Genomic DNA, 25,568 nt, shown 5'->3' with positions numbered 1-25,568 from the left:
ACTGGGATGTGAGCTCCTTTCTGGGCTGACTTGGGTCCAGGACAGAGGCCTCTGCCTGCTCTGCCTGTGGTCCTTCCTCTGTACCAATGCCCTTTCAACAAGAGGAGTCATGGGCACTGGCCAGAGTTCATCTTCTTCCGTGGAGTGAGGAGAGGGGCAGAAGAGAAGAGGGTGAAGGGCAAGAAGATTCTGAGATGAAGAGGGAAGAGGAAGGTCAGGAACCAGGAAGGGGGTCTGACTGATTTTCGGGAAGCAGTTGATAGGATGTGGGACCTGGAGTTAGTCACCTGGGACCAGGTCCCAGCTTTACAGCTGCCAGCCTCCATAACTGTGACCAAGTCAGCCAACTTTTCTGAGCCTCAGTTTCTCCCTCTGTAAAATGAGGATGACTAACTTACCTCCTAGGGATATGAGGAGGACTAACTGAGTTGTATCTGGAAAGTGCTTGGAACTTTCCAGGTCTTCCATACACACTAGCTGCTGCTCTTGTTATTTTTGTGATCACAAAGGATTCTTGCCCCTTGGAAATGACGGTGCTTCTGTGTCATGGGCTTTGTTGCATGGTGGGTCAGTAACACTTTCCCTGTACTCCACAGGGGCAGGTAGTTGCTTCCCCCTGCCTGCTTCTCTCTGTCTCGATCTTCTGCCCCTTCCCTATTTTTTTTTTTATTATTTTTAATTTTTTTAATTTTTTTTTTTTTTTTGAGACAAGGTCTGGCTCTATCGCCCAGGCTAGAATGCAATGGTGTGATCGCAACTCACTGCAACTGCCACCTCCCAGGCTCAAGCAGTCCTCCCACCTCAGCCTCCCAAGTAGCTGGGACTACAGATGTGCATCACCATGCCTGGCTAATTTTTGTATTTGTTTGAGAGACAAGGTTTCATCATGTTGGCCAGGCTAGTCTTGAACTCCTGACCTCGGGTGATCTGCCTACCTCGGCCTCCCAAAATGCTGGGATTACAGGTGTGAGCCACCGCGCCAGACCCGTCTATTTTCAGTTTGAAGCAGCTTACCTTTATTAAGCACCTTCTGTGTGCCAGGCATTTTGCTTTGTAATTGAACATACATCATCTAATTTAAATCCTCCCAATAACTCTTCTGGGTGGGGCTAATCATTCTTGTTTTTCAGATAAGGAAATGGAGGCCTAGAGAGTCCCACAGGAGGAGATTCAAATTCTGTCTCCATCCCTGAGCACACATCAGTATAACCTTGTGTGCTGGGGCCTCGCATCTTAAGGCTGTGTGAACCAAATTCCCTCCCTTCCTTGTAAGTGACCTCACTGGAACACAGCTGGGATGGTCCTTAACTGCTGCCTTTTCCCTTCCCAATTGTAAGACTTTGAGTCAGAGTACTTAACCCTTAATGCCTCACTTTTCTGTCTATAAAGTGGCAGTGATAACAGCACCTAGTTTGGTAGGGTTACCGTGAAGATTAAATAATACCCAGAGTTCTGGAGCACAGCTGTTAAGTGGTGGTTGCTGTTACACTGGTCTGCAACTTTGAACACTATCCAGCCCCCTGAGAAACTGACCTATCTGCTGACTGTAGCCTGGGGGTGGGTATATTAGCTTTGACTAAATATGTAAAACTTTTAGTGACCCTTCAATCTCCCTGTCCCACCCTTAGGCAAGAGGAATTCTCTTAGTCCTGCAAATGAGAACTGTTCTCCACTTTTGATGAACACAAAGAAAACCCAAAGTGAGAGTTTCCTAGTAAGAGAAAGCAGCAGCCCTGAGGTATTAGCTCCTTAGGGCCTTGGATTCTGCACTTGCTTAGCTCTGATAGGAAGCAGGAATCGGCACAGAGAGCGGTTAGACGGTAGGATCAAGAGGCGGGAGGAGAGTATCCTGCTGGGGTGAGAGGATAAGGAAATGAGGTTGGGTGGGGCTCCTGACGGGGTTAAGGCCTGTGAATCACCAGAGGCCCTCAGGCTGGGTGCAGTGGGCTGGAGGTAGCTTTTCTGAAAGCCGTGCTTCTTGGAGTCAGCATTGGCTTCACATTCAAGACGGCTGGATTGGGGTGGGGGTAAGGGAGAAAAGGGGGAGTCTTAGAGGAATGAAAATGCATCACGTGGCCACAGCAAGAATCCAGAGAGGAAATGATTAGAATTGTGCTATGGAGTGAAAAAGTAGGACTAGAATGGAGAGATAATTTTGTAGTTCCCTGGATGTGGAGGTGTGCAGGGGAGTCTACGGTGACCCCCAGCTTTTAGCATGTTACTGGATGCTTGGTGGCACCATTGACAAAGATGAGGAGGAACCCAAGAGAAATAAGGTGAAAGATGTTGAGCTGAGATTATCTTTTGACATGTTGAGCTTGAGAAACCCATGGGAACTACAGTTAGAGGCATCGGCTCAGAAGAATGTCCTGGCTGGTGTCGGGCACCATCTGCAAACAGATTCTAGTACTTGAGTCTAGTACTCAAGACTCCCAGGCACAGCATGTTCCCTCTTGCAGGTGGGGTGGGGTCAGGCAGAGTGGTGAGTGGCCGGAGAGGCACCCACGGAGTGCCCCATACATGCCTGGCACCAAGTTGGGAGCTAGGTTCTCTGCAAGCGGGCTCTGTGGCAAGGCCTGGGGGGGGGTCTCATGGAATTTCAAGTCTGTCAGTGCGGATGAGCCCAGCAAGAAGAATGTGGGCAGGGAAAGCATGGACAGTGGACAATGAAGCCCTGGAGGACACTAATAGCTCTAGGACTGGAGACCATAGATTTGAAGGATATAAGCTCCGGTTACAAAATGCGCTCTGGAATGTATCCCATTCTGCTGCTTACAATCTGCCCCACACCTGCAGGGTGGAGTACAAACTCCTTAACACAATGTGCACAGCCTGCCTGGACCTTGCCTTGTCTTAGCTTTCTAGGGCTGCTGAAACAAAGTACTACATACCGGATGACTCAAAGCAACAGAAATGTCTGCTCTTGCAGTTCTGGAAATTTGAAATCAAGGTGTTGGCAAGGTTGGTTCCGTCCAGGGGTTCTGAGGGAGAAACTGCTCCGTGCCTTTCTCCTGGCTCCTGGTGGCTGCTGGCGATCCTGGGTGTTTCTTGGCTTGTAGCAACATCACTGCAATCCCTGTCTCCATTGTCACGTGGCATTCTCCGTGAGTGTGTGTGTGTGTGTGCGTGTGTCGCTATTTTCTCTTTTTATAAATAAGGGCATCAGTCATTGGATTAGGTGAGCTTAAGATGAGTATAACCTCATCTTAACTAACTATGTCTATAAAGACCCTATTTCCAAATAAAATCACATTCTAAGATTCCAGGTGGCCGTGAATTTTTGGGAGACAACCTAGCACCAGCCTCGTTTTTACCTGCTTTTTTGGGCCTTATTTCCCTCCCACTTTCATGGCCTTTTTTGGGGAAGATGTCCAGAATCTACCCCAGCTGAGGTTTGCTGTCTCTGTCTCGTGAGCCTCTCCCTCTCTGCGAGCACCCCAGTACTTTCTTTTTTGCACCCCAATACTTTCTTTATTGTCCCTGTCCTAACTAGGCTCCAGCTTCCTCAGAACAGGGACTGGACCTCGCTCCTCTCTCTTTGTCAGCAACTTGGTGGCTGAGAGCCTCACCTTCAGGGTGCCACAGAAGCGGGTGTGAGTCCAGGCTCCCCACTTAATTAATGTGCGACCCTGAGTGACTTCCCTGACCTCTCCTAGCGTCAGTTTTCTCATCTGTAAGATGGATCTATTAAATGAGAAAAGGTATGTAAAGCAGCTAGTCCGGACTTAGAATCTCCATGAGGGCAGCATTCGATCTTGTTTTGCTCACCTTTGTGTATCTGGCACTTAGCATAGAGTCTGATGTAGTAGGTGCTCCGTTAATATTTGTTGAATAAGTGACCACATGGGGAGACTTAGCTTGATAAGAAATGACTTTATAAGAATTCAGAAGGGTAGACATTTGGTAATAACCAAATCAACAACAATAACAAAAGAAATGACTTATAAGAAGTGAGTTCTGTGTTTATGGATGTGACCCTTCCTTAGAAACCCCCCTTCCCCCTGCCTTCAGTCCCTAAGAGCTGGGTAATTACAGTTTGAGTTGCAGCTAGATGCTGACGAGTAGCGGTGAACAGGGGTCTCAGTTTGAGTCAGACTCACAGCCCTGCACCCGGTGTTTCTCTTTCATGTGGATGGAACAAACTTCAGCTTATTACATTAGCGGTACCTATGGTGGCTGCAATAGATGAGTCACCATTTACTGTAAAGCTTTCAGATGCCCGGCAGATGCATGCCAGTTGGGACTGACAGGGCCCTCTGCAATACAGGCAACCCAGCCTCAGGGGTCTAAAAAGACATAGAAAATCCTTTTTATGGTCCCAAGTAGTACCAAGGTCTTGGGTGAGGGTCCATAGCCATCTTAACTTCTTCATTCCTAAATTTACTACTGGAAGTTAATTTTGGTCTCCAAACAGTGGAAGGCACATTTTGGAGCCAACTAAACAAGTCTGTGCAAATTGGTGTTTACTTGCTTCTAGACTAGAGGTTTATGTTGCATCTGTTTTGTTTTTATGTAAAATATTAATTTTTAATAAAAGGACCCACTCTTATTTCTTCGTTATCGGCTGCTGAGAGGAATGCTTCAAAGCCCAAGACCTTTTTCCTTAAGTAGAAATGTAGTTGGCTCCTGTCTGCCTGCAGGTGGTGGTTTTCTTTTCAAGAAATGAATCCGTGAAGTTCCATTTGGTCTCCAGTGGTACACAGGGCTTGAGGCATTTCAGTCTTTGGGGATGAACTCAGTTGCGAAGAACTGAAAAGACAAGACTCCCAGGCACAGCATGTTCCCTCTTGCAGGTGGGGCGGGGTCGGGCAGGGTGTGGAGAGTGGTAAGTGGCTGGAGAGGTACCCACGGAGTGCCCCATCCATGCTGGCACCAAACTGGGAGCTAGGTTCTCTGCAAGCGGGCTCTGAGGCAGGGCCTGGGGGTCTCATGGAGTTTGAAATCTGGTGGGGCGGATACAATCTTTTTGTGCATGTCTGTATGCTTATCTGTGCCTTGGAGCTCTGGTTAAGTTATGTAGCCTCTCGGCCTCAGTTACCTCATCCGTAAAATGGGGATAATAACAATTTTCCTGAATTGGGTGGTTTTAAGCATTTGATGAGATATTTAAAGTACCTGGTGTAGGCCTACAGCATAGTAGGGCTGAAAAGGTGTTAATTGTAATGATGAGAAGTGTTGTGAATCTTTTCTTTTGAGAGCACGGATGGTGAAGGGAGCCTTTGGTGAAAAGAAAGGTGTTGAGATAGTCCTTCTGGGTAACTGGTAGTTGACGGCCTGGTTTTTTATGGTAATTAATTCAGTATCTCAGATTGGCCTCTGTACTCATTTGGCTGGTTGCTGCCTCTCCACTGAGGTATTTGCTGCTGGCCCCCATAGAATACCTGCCCTTCCCACCCTCTGTGGCCTGTGCCCTCCTCTTCAAAGGCTTCTCAAATGATTGGCCCCGGATGCTTTGACAGGGCCGTGCTTTTCTGGTGCATTGGGAGGATGGCCAGGGGCCCCTGCAGTTTAGTTCACACCCCTCCACCTTTCTCTGGCCAGTGAAGCGGAGGAGGTGGTGAATTCTGTCCTTTCCAAGGCCCCAGTTGGGACTCGGGTCTCCTAGACAATCTTGTGTCTTCCTTGGGAGCAAGACCTGTCAAGAACATCTATTTGAGATTCTGAAATGTGGTGCTGTCTGGGACACAGCCAGTGTTTATGGGGGTGGTGGTGACAGACTATTTGACATTGGGACTTTGGGGACATTCAGGATAATGGTTGCCATGGCTGGACACCCCTTACACCTGCCTCCTTTTTTATTGCTGGTGTCTTCTCTGTGAGTCCTCGTCTTCTCCCATCCCCAGCTTTGTGGGGAGGTGACTGTCCTAGAGTGGAGCCCCCTTGCTTCCGGAACCCACAGTCTCACAAGGATGCTGCTGTTCCTCCAGCCAATGTTTACTGCCCTTCTAAGGGCACGGGCCCTGGTGGTGGTGAGTGATTGGGATTGGGGAAAGGTTGTGTTTTGTTTGCAACTGCATCCCCAGGCGTACCCCCAATAAGCAAGCCAGTGTCAAGCAATCGTGAATGCTTGTGCCAAAGGAAAGCCCCTCACAATGAGATGGGGTGAAACTGCTGCCCCCGCCCCACCCCACAGGATAGTTATATTTGTTATTATCTAGCTGTCTTACTTCTCCTTCTTGGCATGTGTTTGCATGCTGGGCTGCGCAGCTGTCATCAGCTGTCATTTGGGTTGTATCACATGGAGCCGTACGAGACCCCTGTGCTTGGTTCTCCATTGTGTAATAGTGGTGCTGCATTTAGGGTGTAGCTGGCTGAGGTTAGGGTTATGGTCTGTGACTGGGACCAGGAGTATTTTTCTCCACACAAAAGATGCAGGTCCTGTGACTCCTCTTTGGAGACGACTGGATCCAGTGAAAGCAGGTTTTCCTCTGGGGTGGGTTCCATTGAGTGACAATCAGGATTCTAACACAATTCTGATTCCAAAGAGTATGTTCTTTCCACAGCCTCACAGTGACTCCTGGAATATCAGAAGGCTCTAATACAAGAATTCCATCTATTTGAGGTCCTGTGGGACCCTCTTGGAGAACAGAAAGAGTGTGGATTAATGGTGGGCAACAAAAGTGACTTTCTCCATTCACTACCACACCATAGAGGATCTGACCATGGGGGATGGATGGGAATCAGAAACTAGGGTAGAGAGGCTGGCCTCTGTTCCTGGAGCATTCAGTTACTACCAGACATGTTCAGAATGCCACAGTTCTAGTCTCAATGACCCACTGGAGGTCTTCTCTCCTCCCTACTCCCTCTCCTTCCCCATGGTCAAGTTCTGGTTACTTCAAATCAGCATTAGGCCCGGAACAGACTACAGCAATGCATGTGACTTTTCCAAAGTCTTAAAACTGGAAGAACTTGCTTGCTCCAGTGTTTTAGATACAAAGCTACACCAGGACGGCATTGGCCAGGGACCCCAGCGCTGCAGCCGCTCCAAGGTCTGGGTTCTTTCCTGGTTGTGTGCTGGCATTTGGGTGTCGGCTTCCATTCAGGAGGACCTCTTCCTTTCATGCAAGCAGATACCTGAAGACACCCAGGTCCCTCGCTTGGTAGTCGGGAACGATTTCACTGTCAGGGGAGCTCTGGGGTGGAATTTAGTGTGGTGGGGTCTATACTTTCTCTTTGATCATTTTAGGTTTAGTATGTTTTTGTGTGTAAAGGGAATGATAACTCCAGCTCATTACTATAATTTGACTACAGTATTGGTTTCATGAGAAACCTATGAGAGGGACCTACTTCCTTCTGATTTTTGTTTTATTTTTAAAAAATTCTGTACATTCTGTTTCATTTCTCTTCCATTGGAGTTTTCTTTTTAAAAGTCACCAAACAACAAAACCATTTAGAAAATAAAATGGACCCTGGGGACTATGTAGCATTTTCTCTCCATGCTGCCTGACTTCCTTCCATCTGGTTAAATCTCTCCCTGTGTTTTCCAGGCGGCAGGTGGTGAGATGGAGAAACTGAGGCCCATAGAGCGGATGGGAATTGATTGAAGTACACACTGGATCAGGGCTTGAATCAGGCCTACACAACGTAGGTTCCAGGCCAGTATTTCTGCTGCTCCCCAGAGCATTGGTGTTACCTGTGGGATGGTCTCCCTAGCAGTGCATGATCTCCTTGTAGTTTCACTGGCTTACTTAAGATGAGCTCTCACTACAGAATTGCTTTGATCATGCATTTTACATGGTGTCAGGACAATCTTGAATGGATTCCTTCCCCATACATTCGTCCATCAGACCACCCATCCATCCATCTATCCATTTATTCACCCGTTCATCCAAAATCTTTCTTGATCTGCCATGCACAAGGCAATGTGCCAGGCCGAGAAGGTTTGGGGATTGAGAGAGACAAGATCTCACTTCTGGAGAGTCTTTTCTTTGGAGTTGGAGGGGCAGAACCATAACATAACTGTAATACCAAGGAGAACAAAGTAAGCACACAGGCAAAATGGAGTAGTGGAAGCGGGGGGTTAATTTTTGTTGAGAGATGCAAAGATGGCATTGGATCTGAGTTTTGAAGGATGAATAGAATTTTGGCACTGGGCAAATTATGGAAAGGTGCTTAGGAAAATAAGGACCAAGGGCATGTGATGGCCACACTCTGGATTCCTTATTACCATACTGCACAAACTCAGAGGTGATTCTGTCCTGGGTTTAAATGGTACATGCCCTATAATGGTTTTGCACAATGTTCAGACCTGCTTCACTTTGGGGGTAGGGTTGGAGATAGAAGGAAGGCATTAGGAGAGGGCTGGTATTTATTGAATATTTTGTGTACGTTTATCCAGTCCGCATACATCCTCTAATCAGGGGCACACAGCTAGCAAGTGCTGGAGCTGGGATTTGAACTCAGGACTCTGACTTCAGGGCCCCTGCCCTTCCCATCCTACTGACTTATCACCTTCTTCTTGGGAATCACTGATGCTAAACAGTCATTCCCAAATAATAATATAGGATTCAGGTTGCAAAGTGGAGTTGGCTTCTGACCGGTGGGAATGCTTGTGAAAATATTTTGCTGTCTTAACTCACATCACTCAGACTTTCTGCGATGAGTGGAAGGAATATTCTATTTTGGCCATGCTTTCTGACGGACCCCTCCACAGTGCCACTCCTCTGTAATGTTGGTCTTTGGCTGGTTTATCAGACGATTGCTGTATATATTATTTCTCTAAGAGCAGGTATCTTCTGACCTATGACCTGCCCAAACTAGCAAGTCATACACTTCGCTTGAGTGGGTTGTTAATGCACTTCTGATGGAGACAAGCTTCTGAGCTGGCACAACTGGCTGGGTGTCCTTCTGTTTAATAGAGTGGGGTTTTTATTGGAAAACAAATGCTGTCCATGAAACCTGAAAAGACAAACAACGAGGATGAGTGAGGTGAGGAGTGGTGGCTGAATAGGAGGTGGCATTTCCTGGGGCAAAGGCACTGGGCATTTTGTATCTATTTTCCCAGAAGATGTCTTGGGACATAGGGGATTTTGTCAGGCAGGTGAAAGCCATTCAGGGAGTAGGGTGTTTGAATCTTAATCAGTAATTCAATATTGAATAATATCTTAATCAATATTAATCAGTGATATAATATTGTCATTCTACAGTACATCCCGACAGTGCCTGTGTCCTGTCATTTGACCCCTCTAACCAGGGGTTTGTATAGAGAATACTTTCTGGGGAAAGTGCCTGAGGCTGTTGGTTTTTGTCTCACAAATGAGATGTAATCCTCATGAGGTCCCAACCCAGTTACACATTGAATTTCTTGTCTCCATACTCCGATGATGCCCTCTGTCTCCTTCCTCTCCTTTCTTTCTCCCCCTTCTCTGTTACAGTGTAATTTTAGTTTGTAAGTTTCTTCCAGGGCTGCAGATCAGTTAATCTTAGAATCCACTGCTCTGAGAGCATCTTGCCTTTTATCTCTGTTCTCTATATTGGGGTCTGTGATTCTGCTGCTAAAAAAAGTTTGAAAACCAGATGCCTAGATCATTTCTGCAGTGTTCCTTGTCTGCAAGGGTGGCCCAAGGGGGTTTGTGGGTGAGGGCCTCAGCGCCTCCTTCAGGGTGTGTGTATGGGTGTGTACAGGGGCCTAGATAGGGTAGGGGACTGATGTGCCTGTCTTGTCGTTCTTACTCTGCTTCTGAAGTCTGGGTCCTTCTAGTTCTTGGGGTACTTGTAATTCTCCTCCCACCATCCCAGGCAGCTGAGGAAAACAGTTTGTGGGTTTCATTGTGGAAACAAATGAATAAATCCCAAGTTATATATGTTCTCTCTTATAATACACCCTGTACAGACAAGAAATCTCGAAGAGGTTGAGTAACTTGCCTGAGGTCACACAGCTATTAAGTGAGAGGGTCTATATTTGAATCCAGATCCTGATTTCAGAGTTCATGCTCTTCAATACTACCTGCGTCAGCCATACTTTTACAATAAAAGTATTTTACTGTAAAAGTACTATATTTACTTTTACAATAAAAAATATTTATTATTCTCTATCATTTCCCCCTCTTGGGAAGATGGGCTGGGTAAATTTAGCACTGTGTAAATTAGTGTAATATGCATATCTCACTTTTATTTGCCTTCAAAGTACTACCTTTGGAGGGTGGGGCATTCTGGGCTTTGAGTTGGCCATGGTGGGAGGAGGGGTGGGGGCCCAGATTTGGGGTTCTTGTTTCAGTCGGTCGGAGCAAGGGGAGAGGTCTGGGAGGTTTATTTCTCAGCTCTTGAAACTGGATAGTAAAGTCACACATATGAGAGCTTCAGCACTCAGAGGCCATCAGTTTCCTTCCAGTTTCCTCTACATCTCCTTTTTCTGACCCTTTCTGATTTTCTACTGGATTCTGATGGAGTCCTTAGAGGGTGGCTCAGAAGATGACGAACTGGGAACAGACCTGCTTGGGACATTCCAGGTGTGAAGGGGGGCAGGGCCTGGGGAAGACCAGAATTGTGTGTGTGTGCACACATACATGTGTGCATGACCATTGATCAGATGGCAGTTGCTTATCCACTGATTGCAGGAATTGGAATCACATGTTGGTTGAACAGTGTGGTCAATCCACAGGTCTCAGTGAGCGTGAGGTAGTTTGATGGCATCTGTAGTACAGAGATGTGAGCTACGCATTTGTTAAGGCCGTGCTTCTCCTTGAGTTGTGAATGGTAATTGTATTCCCCTTTTCTAGAGTGTCTCATTCCTTTGCTTGAGGGGTGATTATGGACCTACTGTAAGGGCTTAGATACGCTCATGAAACACTGGAAGAGAACCTTGGAAAAAAATCCATGGACTAGGTTGTTGGAAGAAAAATCCAGCTAGCTTGTAGGCCCCTCAAGCCTCAGTTTCATCCAGGAAACTGAGGAGAGTTTTCATTAGCTAGTAGCTTCTCTCTTCGGTCTCTTCTCTGACCCAGTCACACTTACAAAGCCAGGTATGGCATCAGGGACTCAGAGTTTGTTGAGTCCGAGTGGGCAAAATCTCTCCGATCTTGCCTGAATGGGACCAAAGGGTGGCCACAGAGCCTTCATTGCCAAAGCCTTCCTGCGGGCTCAATCCTCTGTCCCCCTCCTGTTGTCAGACATTTCCTGAGAACTGAATAATGCAAGAGCCAGATCTTAAGAATGACAGCAGCCCGAGGTCACACCAATGAATTTAGCCCTGCTCTACCCACATCTTGGGTTGCTGTTCATTCTCTGGGTGTTGGGAGGTGGGTGGGGCATCTGGGCTTTAGCCATAGAGCTGTACATTTAGATGGGCCTTAGCGCTCCTTTTAGTTAGTCCACCCTGACTTTGTAGAGGGGAAGTTGGCTGTCACAAGGTCACACAGCCCCATGTGGGCTGAGCCTGGTCACGGAACCAACTCTTTGCAGAGGGCTCTTCTGAGGCACAGCCTGGACTCCCCAGAAGGATGCCGGCCCTGTCTACCCCACCTGTCTTGTTTTCCTGGGAACAAGTGCCGGTGTTACAGATGAGAATTTTATGACTTCATTTCAGAGAATGTGGCTGGGTACAGTTTGCCTGGTGGGTGCCTAAATTTAAACGAAGTGGGCTGTGGTGGGCGGTAGTGAAGAAGATTGGCTTGGTGCTTTCATTAAAGCACAATGTGTTGGGGGGAGGTTGGGTTTTTATTTTTACTTCACTGAATGAGGGTTGAGCGCAGAGCTGAGGTTTCCCCCCCCTTTCCTTTTCTTTCCTTTAAAATGATTAAATATCTGGTTTTTTTAATATTCTCAAATCAGGACTGGTGGTACATTTCACTTTCAGCCTGAGTATAAATGAAAAGTTGAATTGAAATTTTTTTTGCATTAGTATTGCTATATTATTATTATTTTGCATTTCCTAATGGCCAAGTGCAGTTGTTGGGCAAGCCTCTTAAGCATCTATAGACCAATTCTGGTTAGACTTGGTTTTTATTCCCAATCCTGGACACTCGCTGGCTGAGTGAGCCTAGATATTATTTCTGAACTTCACTCTCCTCTCTGGAAAGTGTTGGAAGCAATGACTAGGTATTAGAATGAATGTGTACATCTGCAGTCCCGTATGTGAAGCCCTGGCTTACTGCACAGCACATGGAGGGTGCTCATGAATTACTGGCTGTGCCTGGCTTCTCTGCTGTGCCTTCCAAGCCTTGTCCCCCACCAAGGTGGGCGTTGATCAGGGGAGGGTGTAGACAGGATAGCCTGCTGACGGAGGAGGCACGGGGATGGTGTGGAGGGATGTGCTGTTGTTAGTGTGTTGTGGGGGGAGAGTTGGAGTTTGGGGGTGACCTGGCTTGTCTCTTTGGAGTATATGGGGAAAGTATCAGAGGCCTGAGCACCTGGACCTTCACCCTAGAGGGGTGTCTTCCTGGGCGTTACCTCACTGATTCTTTGTAGTCTTCTCGGGCTTTGAAAATCCAGATTTAAAAATCTGGTCCGTTTACTGTTTTATGGTCATAAAAGCAACCTGTTAACAGAAATAAGTTGGAACATATAGGAAATCATAGAGAAGAAAATAAAAGCATCCATCTTTCTGGAAGAAACCAGTGTGAGGATTTGGAAGTTTACATCGCAGTCTTTTTTTTTTTTTTTTTTCCCTGCATATATACATTGGAGAGTTTGCCTGCTTGTTCATTTTTACAGAACTGGAATCATACTGCACATATTGTTATGTAATGTGCTTTAAAAACTCTATTGTGAGGATTTCCTAGTTGTACACTGCTCTTTTAAAACCTGACTTTCTGTGGTGGCACAGCATTCTATTATGCGGAAGTTCTATAACTTATTTAACCAGCTCCCCTATATTTAGTCATTTAAATTGCCTTCCATTTCTTTTGCTCATTCACCTAATGCTGCAGTGGATTTGGGAATGCAGATTTTAATAGCTAGGTCACTGTTTTAGGAAAGAAATTCTCTGGTGAAGCACACTGAACTAAATGGTTGCATTAGTTTCAGGTTTTGCCAGGCCTTGCACACTCCCGTGACCTTTGCACTCTGCAGGGAATTCACCATCTGCGTAAGCGCTGTACCTCTCCTGAATCTCCGTTCTGACCTTTACTTACTTCTCATCGTCCTTCAACCACTTCTCTGAGAAGCCCTCCTTCTCAGGGGCAGAGGGGATGATGAGAGGCCTTGGCTGCCCCAGAAGATACTGGTTCAAGCCCTGACAATGTCACTCACTTGCAGAATGACAGTGAAAAATTTGTGGTACTTTTTTGAAACCCAGTTTATTTATCTGCAAAATGAAGGCAGGAATGCCTTTCTGGCCAGGTGGTGAGGATGAAATACAGTAATGACCTCTGATGTGCTTTGTAACCTGAAGTACTACAAAGATGCTGGTTGTTAGCACTGACCACTTGGCCCACAGCCCTTGACCTGTTTGAGAGATTATTGACAATAGGACCTAGATAGGTGATGCGTGTGGAAGCTGGCTCGCACCAGCTCGTAGGAGTTAACTGTGCATGTCTCTTCCCAACTCCATGTCCAGTGGCCCTCGCATCAGCAGCTTGAAACGCCATAGTGGGAGTATTTATACCATGGAAATTGACAACTGCTGTGTGTGTATGTGTGTGTGTGTGTGTGTGCTGCTTGTTAAACATTCACCTTACCAGCGTTTCTCAGGACTTCATCTCCAGTGTACTCATTTGACATTTGACATTTGACATATGTTGTCTTGAGTTTGAATCTATAGGTCACCTTTCATATGTTAATGTCTCATTTCCCCCAGCTGGACTGTAAGCTCTTGAGGGCAGGAATTAGGTATTTGAAGACTTTAATTGCTGGGATGATGGCTATCAGAGACCCATAAAGCAACCTTTGTGCAAATGAGCTTATCACTTTCAGGGACATGAAAAGATTTTCTGCTAAGACTGATGCTCTGAGGGACCCATAGTATCTATGCAGGCCCATGGCTCAGGCCTCTCTTAATGATCCTTTCTGGATAGGTCTTACACACACAGAATTTCAGTTAGTTAGCCTAAAAACTGCCCAGGGTATAATAAAGAGGCTTTATTTCTCTGTGTTTCCATCAGTGACTATAATAATAATGGCTAACAAGTAATAGCTAACGTTTATCGATGGTTTGCTGTGTCCCAGGTACATCCTAAATGCTCTTATGATCATTTTCTTGTTTAATGATCACTCCAGTCACATAAAGAATACATGATTATTATCCTCGTTTTATAAATAAGGAAACTTAAAGATGTTAAGTGACTTGGTCATGATTGAGGCACATCCAGGATCAACTGCTTATTCATTCACTCATTCATTTCTTCATTCATTTAGCAGGCATCACACCCCTGCCATGTGCCAGGTGCTGCCCTGGCTGCCAGGATAGACAAAGCCAGCCCCTGCCCTCATGGAGCATTCCTTCCAATGAGCAAGACAGATAATAAGTATATGTGTACACATCTACTACAATGTCAGGTGTCGATGAGGTCTGCGAAGAAAATCAGTCATGGGAAGGAGATAGAGGCTGATGGGGTGAGGCTGGAGTTCGGCTGTTTGGATTCCAGCTCTGGATGTCTTTCTCCCAGTTCCTGAGACACAGCCCAGCCTGACCCTGGCCAAGCACCTGGCACATACAGGCCTTCATCACATTTTAAGCTTTATTTTATTTTGGGAGCAAAGCTTTACTCTGTGGGGAGGATTCCAGAAGACACATCAAGAGCTCATGGTAAACTCAGGTAGAAATGTACATAGAACCCTCCAGCCCACTGCTCCATGTTCTGAGGGCCCACAGATGTTCTAGGCAGGTAGAGTAGGCGGGAAGGCTGAGGGTGAAGGTGGGGGCAGAAGAATGAGCTCTGTGGTGGCCAGCAGATGGGAGAGTATAGGCTCTTAGGATCCGAGGCCCACAGGACCAGCAGCTTCTTAGAGATCGTGTTCAAAGGGTAGACGTGGATGCAGGAAGGCATGGGGATGGTGGGTGTGGGCAGGAGGACTCCCTGAGGCCATCTGCTGAGACTGTTCACCAGAGGCTGGAGCCCAGCTTTTCATTCCCTGCCCTGTGACTTGTGCAATATCACCCTGTCTCCCAGAATTGTTCCCCCCGGCTGGGAAATAATGGCAGATGGGTGCAGCAATCTAGCTTAGGGACCTGTTGAAGGGCAGTCCTTAACCCTAGGCATTTAAGAGCCAGAGTAGATTATGAGGACAGGCTACTCTAACCCCCAAAACATCTTCTGGAAGATGGGACCTCCTGGTATCAGACAAAAAGTATTTTAGGGTTGCACTCTCCACCCACCATGCATTGCAGTCCAGTGTAGCTGAGCCAACATTTATTGAGCACCTGCTCCATGTTCATTTGAGAAGATCTCGAAAAGCCCTGTTCTGGGAGATGGGAGAACTGGGATCCAATACCTGGTCTCCTGTGAGTAAATTAGCTTTGTGATAACAGCTCTTGGTCCTGGTGTCCTCTGTAACAGGAAGGGTCTGGCCAAATGCTGTCCATGTCCCCCTTTTGTTGTGACCTCTGTTCTAAGCTGGAGATAAGACAGGGTCCCACTCACAAAGCATTTCAGTCTTTCAGTTCCTTTTCCCAGTGGTGATCCCTCCCTGGAGTGCAGGGCTTGGGCAGGTGTTTGGAGAGGCCCGAGTAACCTGCAGAGCCGGCTCGTGTATTTCTTGGTCTGTGGGTGTCAAGTGTTTTTTCCCCTTGCCCCCAGCTTTAAGCCACTTGGTACTAACTAATGGTTAAGTGACCATTGCCCACACAGTGCGCTCCCCACAAAGTAAAGCTCGCCCACAACTGTTTTCCTAGCACCCCCACTGTTGACGGGAGGGGTGAAATTTTGGCTGTACTTTCCTGAGGGCCGGGCGGTTGTGATTTCTGTCTTTCGTACGGTCCTGTCTGTCTCAGAACAGTACAGAGCCTCCTCATCCTGGTCTCTCCGACGGCCTCCCACTGAAACCTTACAGTGATACCAGTGCGAACGCATAGGCTTCAAAAATAAAAAGTTACGAGGTGAGGAAGCAACAGGAAGTGGGGAAGCGAGTAGAACAAAGCTTGCGATATGTACTCAGAACGCTGTTGACCTTTTTTTTTCTTTTTAAAATCACATAGCTCTCTCAAATGGTTGGGTTAGAAGCTCTTGTTTGTTTTAAATGGTTGTGCCTCTTATGAGGCCTGTGGAGAGAATGAGTAGTGAGTGTGAAACAAGTTTGGGGAAGATGTGACTCCCCCTCCACACACACAGAACTTGGCAAAAGGTATGCAAATTCATGTCAGAGGCTGTTGATCCTTTCACTCTACTTTGCTTAATTAAAGGCTGGGAAAGTTATTTAAATTGTGCCTCTTGTATATCTTCGTTTGTAGGACTAGATTAGCTCTTGTACTCGAAGACGTGGGGAAAGTAGAATTCTCCCCCGACACTTTTTCTTTCTCTGCTTCTACCTCCGTTTTTCATTTCCACCTGATGACTTGAAGAAGGAGAGAGGCGATTCAATAATTAGTTTCCAGGATTGTAAAGGGCCCACGTATATTAACTTTAACAAAACCCCGTCAAGCTTAAAATGCCTCCTGTTGGGGAAGGCACATTTCACACACAAGGGACAAGTCACTGGCTGGCCAGATGGAGAGAGAGATTGTTCCTTTAGACAACTAGCTTTTCATTTGAAGAGCAAACGTGGTCCTGAGAAATGAAGCTTCTGATAGGCACTCCCTCTTGGGATATTTTAGCTCACTTAACTCAGGTTGAGTTAGTTCTGTAGGGGCTTTGAGTGGGTTTGAGCTCACAATAATAGCTGTGCTAATGATAAGAGCTATGTGTTTGTGTGGGCTTCACCTGAATTGCCTCACTTTACCTTCCTATCAAGCGTTTGAAGTTGGGAGGGAAGGCATTATAGGTGCTTAATCAATGATGGCTGGATAATATTAATAATAAAAGAATGAAAACAGGAATGGTGAGCCCATGCTTGCTGGGCACATTCTTTGGGGTTCAGAGGCTCCGTGCTGGGTCACTGGTCCAGTCTTATTTAACACTAAGGGATGCCAATGGAGAGATGGACAATGGGGACCTCTAGCAGTGACCCAAAGTGATGGAGCAGTGTCCTGCCTCTTAGTTCACTCTTGTCACAGCCTGCGTCTCTCACGTTGCCTTCACTGGCATCAGTTTCTGAGAGAGCTGGGCTTGGAGTGTGGTCTGTAGCCTGGCAATAGAATGTCTCTCTAGGGCCAGCTTTCCCTTGTCCAGGGCACATCCTGACCCGGAATCCTCCAGCTTTGCTGATAGATAGGCAGACTGGCCACTGACACACAGAGGTACCTCGCTTCTTGCCTGTGCCACAGCCTTACAGATTTCAGTGTCAACTGTATTCTACTGGAAGTGCACCAGGGAGTGGGCTATTTTAAAGAAAAGCTAATGGTTGTCTTGATTTTTTCTTTTTAAGTACCCCCTCTCTCCAATTCTATCTTATGTCCATGGTATTTTGTCTTTGTCATTCTCAGATTGTGTTTAAGGCCTGCTCTGAGTGTCTAGGTTCCAGTCTTGGTGGAAGGATTCAGTAACAGAGGCTGTTTTCACCTACAAGACCCTGTAGGCACACAGTGCATCCAAACTGATCCACACTGGGGCCCATGACTTGGATACCTGCCTGCCTTCCTGTGGTTTCATTTCTGTTTTGTTTTGTTTTGTTTTGTTTTGTTTTTTCTCTAATCTTGTTTGGTGGAGGCATGGAAGCCATAAGCTGGGCTGTCTGCTAATTCAGTGAAGTTGTACACAATGAATGGAACACATAGAGCATGAGACTGAAACCATTTTTAAAAACCAAGCCGATTGCCTCTCATGGCTGTTTGACACTGCTGGGCTAATTCTGGGAGTTCTAATCAACTTACTAACGGAATCCTCACCTTCTGAAAAACCCAAGCCTTAGGTGTCTCTTACTCTGGCAGTGCAAGGTGTTCTAGGTGGTGGTAACTGGCATTTTTCAGGTGGATGAAACTTGGGGGAATGTACAGAGAACTTTCAGGCAGATCTCGTGGCAGTCTGATTTTCAGCTTTCTATGGAAGCTGTACCAACTTGACTGTGGTTGGCGGCAACTGTGCGGACTTGATGCCAGGCCAGCCAGCACTGAGTTGAGACTGTGTAAGTGTGCTGAGCTCATATTTTTCCTGCTCTTCTGGTTTTGAAGGTTGGGCACCATCTACCTGCGTAATAGATGATTAAAAACAGGTGAAAAATAATTCGAACCCAACTTCATGTTAGTATTTCCCATCCCGTTCCAGTACTGCCTGAATAAAGTTGCCTAAAAAAAAAAAAAAAAAGAAAGAAAGAAATCAAAACTGCATCTTTTAACAACATTTATTTGAGTTCAGCCCAGGTTCTCTTATCTCCCAATTGGTTTTGATACCCTGATAGCCAGGCAGCTCGCTGGCTAGAATCTTTCATGTTAAATGCAGTGTCTTGGGCTGGGTGCAGTGGCTTATGCCTGTAATCCCAGCACTTTGGGAGGTGGAGGCGGGAAGATCGCCAGCCTGGGCAACAAAGTGAGACCCTGTCTTTACTAAAAATGTAAAAATTAGCCAAGCGTGGTGGCATGTACCTGTGATTCCAGCTACTCGGGAGGCTGAGATGGGAGGATGGCTTGGGACTGGGAGGCAGAAGTTGTAGTGAACTGAGATTGTGCCACTGCACTCTTGCCTATACGACAGAGCCAGACCCTGTCTCAAAAAATAAAATAAAATAAAATAAAAAAGGTAGCATCTTGGTTTACTGATGTAAAAATTCTTGTGGGAAATGTGGCCCCGAATGTGAACATATGAAATTGGCTTTTTTCCCCCAATTAAAAAGTGATTCACTATCTTTGTTTGATTATTGAAGTACTATAATGAATTCAGTGTTCAGCACTGGGGAGGCGTTGCCTCCCACACTCACCCATGAACAGAGCGAGTGCATTTGAACATAAAATTAATAGAGTTTGTGGCTTAGAAAACCACCTTGTCATTAACCACCAGTGCATGCCAGCCTGAAAGATGTTCTTGTGCCAGAGTAAACCACAAGGTTGTGGAAGAACGTAAAGGAAATGGGGGGTAACTTAATAGTAAAAGGTAAAGGCTGGTAGGTAGGGGATATGTTGGAGGGGCTACAGAATAGGGAAAGAAGGAAAGAAAGCTAAGTCTGGCTGGAGCTTCTCGGCCCTTAGGCAGGCTTGGACTTCGCTAGTGAGAAGTTTGCAGCGTGTGAGCTAAATATTGATGTTCTAGTTTCTGCATTTCCTTAGATTTGTATTTTGAAACTTCTGAGAAAAGGCAGTGAAAAGGAAATAGATTACATTTCTTGGGGCAGAGTGGGTTTACCTCCAGTGGCCCACCTTTGTTAAATTAGACTTAATTCTTAGATCCTGTGTATAAAACAACAGCAAAAATTTTTTTTAAATCCCCCAAAATAAATAAAAATTTAGACTTAATTCATCTAGGACAGTAGTTCTCAAGTCGGGGTGGTTTTTGCCTTCAGGGGACATTTGGCAATGTCTGCAGATATTTTTGGGTGTCATAATTGGTGATGGTGGTGATGATGGTAGGGGGTGCTGGCAAGTGATAGGTGAAGGCCAGGGATGCTGCTAAACATCCTACATGTACAGGAACCCCCTCTCCAACAACGAATGATCAGCCTGAATGTCAATAGTTGTGAAATCTTGACCTAAGAGCTTAGTTGCTGCGCATCTCATCCTCAGAGAGAGCAGTGTCTCAGCACTGGGCTGTGAGAAGAACATCCTTCTGCTGAAATGCAACCCCCCAGCCCCAGAGAGCTTCCCAACCAAAGATCCGGAAGGGTCCCAGGAGTTGGCTTCTTGATCCATCTGTGATAATTTGCAGCTTAGAGGTGTTTCCACCTTTTCCTTCTAACATTTCTCCATCATGTCTTGTTGCTACACAGACCTGTCCCCTAACATTAATTCTCTAATCCAGTGCCTTTTGTCCACGCTCCACACAAAGTGCTACAATTTGGGTTTTTCTTGCTTTTCTATCTATTCTACCCATTGGGGGAGTCTTTGGTCCTCTTTAGGGAATCTGCTTTTTTCTTTCTTTCTTTCTCTTTTTTTTGAAACAGGGTCTCGCTATGTCGCCCAGGCTGGAATGCAATGGCGTGATCTCAGCTCACTGCACCCTCTGCCTCTTGGGTTCAAGCGATTCTCCTGCCTCAGTCCCTGAGTAGCTGGGACTACAGGCACCTGCCACCAGGCACTTTACTAGTCTTTACTAAAAATGCAGTCACTGTATGTCAGAACCTGAGACATTTGAACTGATAACATGGCAAAACCCCGTCTCTACTAAAAATACAGTGCCTGACACTGTGTTTTTAGTAAAGACAGGGTTTCACCACGTCGGCCTCAAACTCCCAACCTCAGGTGATTCGCCCACCTCGGCCTCCCAAAGTGCAGGGATTATAGGCGTGAGCCACCGCACCTGGTCAGAATCTGCTTTTTTTCTATCCCAAAACAGAGGTTAATGAATCTCTGAGTTGTTATTCTGCATAGGATATATTCTGTGTGCCATTTCCCCCCACATAGAGAATTAAAACTGTGAACTATTTAATAAACTATAGGCTTACCGCCAGTAAACTGTTAAACATATGCCTCTTTCAGGCCACTTTTTGACAAGTTTCAGGTAAGAATGATAGCATATTAAATTATTAGGCAGTTTTATGACTGTGCAGAGAAGATTTATTCTTTGATGAATAAATATTGCTGTAGCCCAATTTAGAACTTGACAAATGCTGATTTACAGCTTAAAATATAAGGGTTATTTTATGATGAAGTGGCAGTGGTGGTGGGGTAGGTTTAAAAGTGATGTCAGTGGTGCCTTTGAGTAATATGCCATTAAAACACTGCCACAGGCAGAGCTGCAGGGAGGATTCTCAGGTGGCTTCTAGAGGTGCCTGCCACTCCCGATAGGTTTCGGGGTCCAGGTCACTTTGTGATGCACAGTCTCAGCTGATAGTACTTGGAGGCATTATCAAAAGTGTGAGTGCACCTGCGTTCCTGGCAGTTGTTGTTATAGTGCACCTTCTAAAGGGTTCTGCCTGCCTGTCCACGTAACTTCAGGGTGGTGGTGGCCCCAGTGTCAGTGACTGTACATTTTTCAGATGATGGGAAGGTAATTTTGAGGAAGAACATTTTCAAAACCCTGTTAAGAAGAGAAGCTGTTGAGCTCCTTGTGTATTCTTGTTGTGTTGATCATCCTACTTTTGAATCAGAAAACCAGGATCAGGTCAGGTGCAGTGGCTCACACCTGTAATCTCGGTACTTTGGGAGGCCAAGGCAGGTGGATCACTTGAGGTCAGGAGTTTGAGACCAGCCTGGACAACATGGCAAAACCCCGCCTCTGCTAAAAATACAAAAATTAGCCGGGCGTGGTGGTACACCCTGTAATCCCAGCTACTCAGGAGGCTAAGGCAGGAGAATTGCTTGAACCTGGGAGGCGGAGGTTGCAGTGAGCCGAGATCGCACCACTGCACTCCAGCCTGGGCAACATGGACGTGGTGAAACCTCGTCTTTACCAAAAATAGAAAAAACTAGTTGAGCATGGTACCAAATGCCTGTAGTCCCAGCTACTCAAGAAGCTGAAGTGGGAGAATTGCTTGAACCCAGGAGGTCGAGGCTGCAGTGAGCTGAGATCGTGCCACTGCACTCCAGCCTGGGCGACAGAGTGAGACCCTGTCTTTAAAAAAAAAAAAAAAAACAAAACCCAAAAGACAAAATGAACAAATAAAAAGAAAACCCTGAGACATTTGAACTGATGCATATGAGTACTTATAGGAATAGAGGATTTAAAATTGTAGCTGACTATAATGCATGTTGCATGCATGCACACATGGTGATGGTAGAACTAGATCAGTTACTTAGAAACTTTTTCTTTTTGCTTGCTTCCTATTGATTGATTTAATAGTTGAGGTGTGTACATGATATAAAATTTGCAAGTTATGAAGAGTCTAAAGGGGGTTAAATAATTCTTTCTGCCCCCAGCTACCCATTTTTCCTCTCAATAGGTAACCACTTTTATTAGCTTTTGGGGTATCTTTTCAAAGATACTCTATGCATATAAATGTGTATATGAATATGTACTATTTTTCAACAACTGTTGGCATACTATTCATGTTATTCTGTGGCTTGCTTGTCTTACCTAGCAATATACATTGAAAATTATTCCATATTATGACATAGAGGATGCCCTCATTCTTATAAAACATTTTTTCCTTTATTCTTTTTTATAGCTGCATAACATTCCATTTTACAGAAGAATCATAAGTTATTAAAGCAACCCTCCAAATGGTGGATATTGTAGTTATTTCCAATCCTTTGTCATAAATCATACTGCAGTGAGTATCCTTGTATATGTTTTTGCATATATAGGAGTATGTCTGTAGGATAAATTCCTAGAAGTGGAATTGCTGGTAAAAGCATCTCTACATTTGTGATACTGATAGACATACTAAGTATCCTTTCAAGGAGGTTGTAACAATTTACACCGAAACCATCAATGAATGAGACATCCTCACCAACACAGTGGTGAGGATGTCTCATTCATTGATGAGTTACCAGTAAATTATCAGACTTTTTTATCTTTGCCAATCTGATGGATGAAAATTGGTATCTCAGTTTTAATTTGTATTTCTTTTATGAGTATGGTTGAACATCTTTTCACAAGTTTAAGATTCATTTGTATTTTCTTTTGATTCATAGTCTGTCCATGTTTCTGTTGAGTTGTTGGTCTTTCCAAGTCTTTTAGATTTGGTATCTCTTTGACCCATTTCTGTATTTGGTGTAGCCCACTCTGGGGACTGGGGCAGCCTGTGCATTCAAATGAGGCTTTGGTGAGTGGGATGGATCAACTCTCTGGTGATGAAAATGAGTCCATTTTCTTGAGTGTGGCCATTGCTGCATTGGAGGCTGCTGGGGGCTCCAAGCTTGGTGGTTTCTGGTCCTCACCCCTACAGTGCTCGTCGGAGCGGGGAACAGTCTGACTCATATGGAGACCAAGTGCCTCCTGGTGGGTTGAACACATGAGGAAGGGTTGGTGGGGAGATGGACACAAATGAGACTAGGAAAGCCAGGGTTGGGAGGAGGAAGGGGGTGTTAGGGGGTATCCAGAGCACGGAGTGTTTGCATTTAGGCAGTTTCATAGGAAAGAGGCATGATAGTGACACTGGAGATTTTCAACTACACAGTGTCCAAGAAGTCAGGAGAAATAGGATACATTTGGATTTAAACAGTATGTGACTTACATTTTCAAAACTATGCTCAATATGTTTTTGTTTTTGTTTTTCAAGACAAGGTCTCACTCGGTCACCCAGGCTGGAGTGCAGTGGAGTGCAGTGACAGAATCTCAGCTCACTGTAGCCTTGACCTCCTGAGCTAAAGCAATCCTCCTACCTCAGCCTCCCTAGTAGCTGGGACTACAGCTGTGCACCACCACACTCAGCTAATTGTTTTATTTTTTGGAGAGCCAGGGTCTTGCTATCAATATGTTTTTTGCCCCAACCTCCAGACAACTTTTCAGATGTTTATCTAAACACAAAGCAGTGGTTCTCAACTGGGAGTGATTTTGCCCCACACCCACCCCACCCCCCAAGCCCCAAGAGGCACTTGGCAATGTCTGGAGACATTTCAGTTGTTGTGTCCTGGGAGATGGAGAGGAAGGAGAATCCTACTGGCATCTAGTGGGTGGAGGCCAGGGATGCTACTAAACATCCTTCAGTGCAGAGGAAAGCTTCCTATTTTAGCCCCAAATCCCATGTTCAAGACATGAAAGCCCTGATGTAAAGCAAATGGGGTCTGGTTGTTAATATGAAAAAAAAAGCTTCACGAATCCACTGTTTTCTTCTGTTTTCAGACATTTTGGACACGCTTTTATGGCACAGTGGGACTCACTGATTTGCATTCAGAAAAACTTCACCTGAAAAGGTGTGGAGGCCTAGGAAAAACATGGAGAATTTTAGTTGAAAGTGCAACCAGCACACTGTTTTTAAAATAAGTCAGTACCCTGTGTCCTAACTTTTCAGATTGTGAGAGGTGAGACCTGTCAGTGACCACTGGTTCCACCCTACTGCCTTCTGCTTGGCAGCTTTTTTTTTTTTTTTAAATCACGTCTTTGAGAAGGATTTTGCTAAGAGAATCACTCTTTCTCTTAAGGATACTCTAGACACGGGAGATAAAATGTTTTAACCTGAGGCTGGAAGGGTCTGAAAGGGTCATTGATGCATCAGGTGGCATTTTCAGTGTGTCCGTGCTCCCCACATGGTGAGACCCTGTTGTGCTATGAGTCTCCTGTGCCGTCAGGATGCCCATCCCTGGGTGGCCTTCCATGTCCAACCCTGGAGACTCCGAGGAACCGTAGAAACACCCAAGGATTTGGGTACCACACTTGGGAACCACACTGAAGGGTTGAAATCTTCACTCCTCACCTGTTCATTATTTTGGGCAGGCCTCAGTTGCCTTGTCTGTAAAATGGGAATACTATTAGCACTGTAATGAGGATTAACTGAGTATGGGAAAGTGCTTACAATAGTGCCATTAAGTGTTAGCTATTATAATTGTGATTATTATTATTATTGGTTTCAGCCATTGGCAGTTCCAGCCTTCTTGCCCCTCCTCTTCAGTCCTGTGGAAACCCTTTGCCAAGAACAGCCAGCACACTAGATTCCAGGGGAGCCTCTGATGGCCTCCCTGAGCCCTCCTGTGCTTGAATACTTCTCCCCGAGTCTGGGGTGGGCTCTGCTTCTCCCAGGAGGTGCTGAAGCTTGTGCTGAGCCACTTCCTCTGCCTTCTCATCCACCCTTCCCTCCTCCGTTGAGGGAGGAGTGGCCCTGCCTCTCTGAGATGGGCTTCTTATCCTGAAAGCTGAGAAGATGGTTGTAGAACCCAGCTTCAATCACAGCTGGGCTGGTGGGCTCCCTGCTCTTGGTCCTCAAGGTGCATTTCAGCTCAGCCTCACCACAGTCACCAGAAAGGGCTATTTATAAAATGAGGACAGCCTTTGGTCCTACCCTATAAACAGCCTTACTAGGAAGTCGTTAGGTGAAGCTGATTTTTAATTTCTTTTCATTCAGCATGGAGCTTCATATTCAGATAGGTTAATGGCTAGGGATCACAGGCTATTATGCCTGGGTGGGTGGTCCAATCCCTGTATTTGGTGGTTTCTTAAAACAAGGCGCTGGTTGAACCAGCGCCTTGTTTTAAGAAACCACCAAATACTGAGACGCCTTATGGGATGCATTGAGGTGACAGAGGGAAAGAGGCAGATAAACCCTGTCTCCGGGGAGCTTGTAGTCCAATGGGGGCAGCACAGCCCCTGCCATCAGGGACTCCCAGTCTATTAGGGAGACACAGCCTCTGTCCTCAGGAAGCCCCTGTCTGAGGGGAAAGGCATAGAAGGAGGTGCAGGATGAATTCAGTCTGATGGTGAAACAGTTCATGTTCTCCAGGACCTCCCAGTCTGATGGGGGAGAGACAAACCCTGCTTATCCAGCCTGATGGAAGATATTTGAGTCTTGCTTTCTGACTCAGTTTGATGATGTGTGATACAAAGAGAATCCTCATGGAAATGGATGTTTCCATTCTT

General features: G+C 45.8%; 1 protein-coding gene across 17 annotated transcripts in view; it reads left to right on the top strand.

Annotated features, from left to right (window-relative positions):
• The window catches only part of TRERF1 (transcriptional regulating factor 1), a 224,166-nt gene that overhangs the window by 45,754 nt on the left and 152,844 nt on the right, over positions 1 to 25,568 (top strand). For 2 of the 17 annotated variants that reach the window (XM_055113604.2, XM_055113603.2), the window contains exon 3: positions 7,488 to 7,584. The exons of 13 other annotated variants lie outside the window; for them this stretch is intronic. The gene's annotated coding sequence lies outside the window, so the exon portion shown is untranslated. Of the gene's footprint in view, positions 1 to 6,551; positions 6,608 to 7,487; positions 7,585 to 25,568 lie in introns of those variants that run through there. 2 more of the 17 variants (XM_055113605.2, XM_055113606.2) reach the window with 2 other exon arrangements.

This window comes from Pan paniscus, chromosome 5 (genome assembly GCF_029289425.2).
Source record: "Pan paniscus chromosome 5, NHGRI_mPanPan1-v2.0_pri, whole genome shotgun sequence".
In the NCBI taxonomy this organism is placed as follows: Eukaryota; Metazoa; Chordata; class Mammalia; order Primates; family Hominidae; genus Pan; species Pan paniscus.
The sequence above is the reverse complement of the archived record's forward strand: the minus strand, read 5'-3'. Positions and strand labels throughout refer to the sequence as shown.